Genomic DNA, 4,970 nt, shown 5'->3' on the forward strand with positions numbered 1-4,970 from the left:
TAATCAATCTGGTGATTAAATAAAGGTGTTTTATTTATACTCAAGGGTTTGGGACCATATAGGATTAGTATTACCTTTGTGGTTCACTTTGCATGTTTTGGCTTCTAGAATAATTGAGTTTATTAAGAATAATCGAATTATTCAAACGGACCACAGTTAATCATACATTGGAAGTAGGTATGAATGAAGACTGTCATGAATTGGTTGTAGATTGTCTAAAGTGTATTAGACATAGCAAATGTTTGATACAACGTTCATGAGTGCTTATGAATATGATTTTGAGCATTGGATTAAACCCACGTTCACTTGGATCGCTTCATGGATTTTATCACGAGCGATTGGTGAGACGATAATATCTTGTATTCTTGAACCCGAGATGTGTGAGTTGTATCGTGCGAATTGGTTGCACATTGATAATATGTAAACTCACCAGTAACTCGGTGTTATAAAAGTTATTGTTATGTGTGATTTGGTGAGTGAGTGCAAGCAAACATTAAGTCGAAGTTTATCCGTTCCTTTTACCCAGAGTGGGATAAAAGCGATATATGTGGGCCCCTCGATGATTTAGTGATGACAAACGTAAATGATCGGCCGGGCTAGGGCTAATTTGATTTGTTCAATTAGTCGGTCGTCGTAAATTAGAAATCGAGAAACAACACATAGACTGAGAGAATAATTTCAATCCATGTCTCGTGTCTATATGATATCTAGAATGGAGGAATATATGATCCCTTATCTGAAGGACAGGTTACTGATAAGATCATAGTTTGACAACGTCTTTGAGAGCTACGATTGCAAATCGAGGTGTACTTACATTTTTAGTTACTAGACTTATCCAAGTGGGAGACTGTTGGATTAGTGTCTAAGCCAGTAACCATATTTGGTAAATACTTGACCCGATTGTGCATGGTCCTTTTGGGTTGCCTTCACCAAAGCAACTTGACTTGAGAAATAATAGAGAAAGAGGTTATTATGATTTATTAATATGTTATAAGAATAATATATTAAAGGAGAAATCATATTTGTTTAATTAATATTGGTCAATAATTAATTAGGAATTAATTTTGTGATCAAGTGTAATTAATTAAACTAGAGGGGCTGAATTGTTATTATATGATAGTTGCAAAATAGGGTAAGGATTATCCTAGAATATGGGTGGACGAAATCTAAAGGATATGTATCCTTGAAATCGTCCAAAGATATGGGCTTTCAAGGCTTATCTTATTGTTGCTTGGTCGGCAAGCAACTAGATAAGGATAAGGATTGAAACCCTAATCTCTACACCTATATAAAGACCCCTAAGGCTCATGAATTCGTCCATGCTTCCTAAAGGGTTCTTAAGGCTGAATTTCTACCTCCCTCTTCTCTCTCTATAGCCTCTCCAATTGCTCTAGGTGTTTGTGATCCATTAGAGCACTACACTTGTGGTGCTTGCTTTCAAGACCTAGGGTTTGAAGATTCAAGTTTTTATTACAATATAACAACAAGAGGTATGTAATCGAACTTTCTTGGTTAATTTTGAAAATAGCAATCATCTTTAGGGTTTTATTATGTGTTCATAATGTTGTATATCTAATAGTGAAAACATAGATCCAATGCTAGGGTTGCATGTACACGTAGGATTGTTTGTCTAAAACCCATCACCTACTCCTAGCCTAAATTCAAATTTCGGTACAAAATTCCTTCTAACAGGGGGATGATGTGACAACCATCAATTTCCGAACAAGTCAAAGTCAATTCAAGTCAACAAGTCAAACCGTTCGACTCAATTTTCCCGTGGGTACTAGAATTTACATTATGTAATTTCTAAACAACTTGCTATTCGAATGAGAGATCATAAATCAAAAAGTGTGTATATCTAGATCTCCTTAACCTAAAACTGTGGTACGTGGCGAGCCAAACCGATAAAAGATTGTTGCATACTCATCGGGAGTGTGTAAGATCCTTAAACAAGGCTTAACATGGTTTGCGGACCTTGCATTGCGAAGCCAGACACTCACAAATGTCACACACGAAACTTCTCTCAATCATTTTCACTCTATCTCTCTTTATCGAGAGTCTCTCCCAATTCTCTCCAAGTATGTGAAATCTCTCCCTAATCTCTCTTTGTATGAGAAATCTCTCCAAGTATGTGAAATCTCTCCCAAATCTCTCTTTGTATGAGAAATCCCTCTAAGTATGTGAAATCTCTCCCAAATCTCCCTTTGTATGAGAAATCTCTCCAAGAATGTAAAATCTCTCCCAAATCTCTCTCAAAAGTTCCTTAAACTTTTTATAGTCCTTCGGGCCATCCCGACCCTTAACTGGGTCAAAAACGGCTTGAAACGGAGTAAAAACGAGTAAAATAGGCTTAAGGACCCGAAACCTCTCTTAAGGAGCCGAACCCTCTTAAGGACCCGAAACACCTCTTAGGAAGCGAACCATCAGAAGCGAAAGCATGAGAAGCGAAAGTAAGAAGCGAGCCCTGCTGAACCGAACCTGAACCTCACATAGGACCGAACCCGAAGGTCCTCTCGGACCGAACCCTCCTTTCGCCTTCGCCTCATCTCGCCTTCGGGCCATTTCGCTTCCTGCACCTTCGGTCCCTTCCCCTCCTCTCGGTCTTTCTCTTCTTGTCTCGGTTCCAAGCATCAGATGCCAAACCTCCAACTAGACTTCAGATTTTTGACACTTTTCACCCACTTTCAATATTTTTAACATTTTAAGCTCGTTTTTCAAGATTTTAACGCAGAGTTTTCACTCAAACTCGTATTTTAACATAATAAACCTCAAATATTCATAATTTAATCATATTTTCATGAAAATCCTTATTTAAATAATAAAATCTAGTGGGTGAATAATTGAGGTGGAGTGTTGACTTTGCTTTACCTTATGACACAAGCAACCACCCCCACACCTACTCTACGACCAGTCACACATTCCCACCTTACCTAGGTCACTTCAATGCCCTTTCCACTCAATTATTATCCTTCCCCATGTTCTTAGAGCTGGAACAACCCATCCTCTCTCCTTACTTCTCTCATTTGCTCTCATTTCACCAAGGATCCAACTCCACTTTTCTCTCAAACTTTCTCTATCAAATTCGAGATTCAAGGCTGATTATCAAGCTTTCTCACACTCTTGGAAAGTATAATTCATCCTCTCTATGATTATTTCACTTCCTTCTACTCCGATCATAGATTTCATACACAAATTACATCGTTTTGGTGTTAGATTCTCGAAAATCTTTAAGGCATCTTCAAGTGTTCTTGAGTTGAACACTTCCCTAATCCAACATTCATCCACTGAAATCACTCAAGGTAAGTTCATACCCCTTTATTTTCATGTTTTATTCAGTTTTAATGGGGGGAATACAAGTTCAAACACCAAGAACATAACTAAACTTTTCTAAAAGCCTTCTTCAGAAAAGTTCAACTCCATTCACTAACTGTTTTGGGCAACTTAAACATTTTTGTAACACCCCCCTCTGGCACGTATCACAATATTGTCCGCTTTGGGCCACTCGGCACGAGGACTTCCCAGGGGGTCACCCATCCCGGTACTACTCCCGCCCGAGCACGCTTAACTGCAGAGTTCTTATGGGATCTGCTGCCCTCACGGCTTTAAAACGCGTTGTGATAGGGAAGGTATCCACACCCCTTATAAGGAATGCTTAGTTCTCCTTCCCAGCCGATGTGGGATCAGATCTAACCCACTTTCACCCCCCATTATAGGGTTCGACGTCCCTGTCGAACACATCAACCCGTGCCCTGGCTCTGATACCATTTGTAACACCCCCCTCTGGCACGTATCACAATATTGTCCGCTTTGGGCCACTCGGCACGAGGACTTCCCAGGGGGTCACCCATCCCGGTACTACTCCCGCCCAAGCATGCTTAACTGCAGAGTTCTTATGGGATCTGCTGCCCTCACGGCTTTAAAACGCGTTGTGATAGGAAAGGTATCCACACCCCTTATAAGGAATGCTTAGTTCTCCTTCCCAGCCGATGTGGGATCAGATCTAAACCACTTTGTCACACCCCCAAACCAGAATGGCGGAAACATTCGGGGGTGGATGACTTCACGTAGTATCACAACGATTGAATATTGTAAAGAAAGTAACACAGCCATCATATATATATAAAAATGAAAACGTATATTGTTGCGTTATACATGTTATCAAAAGAATATTACAATATGATGATAAATGTTTAATGATAAAAACATCCTTTGTGTTCCTTCTTCCAAAAGCTGGTAGTTTACCTGTATCACTGATTCCCTGAGAAATACAAGTGGTTTTGAAAAGTGTCAACAATTAAGTTGGTGAGTTCATGAGTGTTCCGAGTTGAAAAGTATATCCCTTTTGGTAGTAAATTGGTAAACGAGGTTTTTAGAAAATCCATTATTTTCTTGTAAAATGAAAAAGGTTCCAAAGTTGGAATGTGTTAGTAACTTTTATAAACAATTGATAACAATAATCTAGTATGAAAATATAATGTAGGAATACTGCGATGCACATATGAATCTCGTAAATCAATCTTGTTTTATACTTTTTATGTGAGTTTTATAACCATACTATTGACACTGACGGCCTGTAACAACATTCTTCAAGTGTTGCAGTGTTATGACATTTGTCACCCCAGACCTGCCGGTCTAACTATAGCTAGTAGTTTAGGTGCGGGATTGTCAATCCCGTATAGATCTATACACAAGTATCACGCTCTCCCTCCGAGAGATTATGGTATATAATACAGGACTTGAAATGCATACAAAAATGTACGTTGAAGTTTAAATATCTCACATTGACTAGTATAAATAGATTTACAATGAAATAACCATACTTCTTTTGAAAGTGGTTCGTTTTTCAAATTGTATAAAATGTAGGATTGACTTGCTAACTATACCCATTATAGTTTTTCAGATAGTATGTTCCATTTCGTAGAAATAACTTAGTGATATACTCGCCCTTATATACATAAGATGTTTGTATC

General features: G+C 38.6%; 1 pseudogene; it reads right to left on the reverse strand.

The window, feature by feature from the left end:
- Positions 1-3,811: 3,811 nt before the first annotated feature.
- On the reverse strand, positions 3,812-3,929 carry LOC145044776 (5S ribosomal RNA; annotated as a pseudogene).
- Between the last annotated feature and the right edge of the window lie 1,041 nt (positions 3,930-4,970).

Source organism: Lactuca saligna, chromosome 4, assembly GCF_052625555.1.
Source record: "Lactuca saligna cultivar CGN05327 chromosome 4, ASM5262555v1, whole genome shotgun sequence".
NCBI lineage: Eukaryota > Viridiplantae > Streptophyta > Magnoliopsida > Asterales > Asteraceae > Lactuca > Lactuca saligna.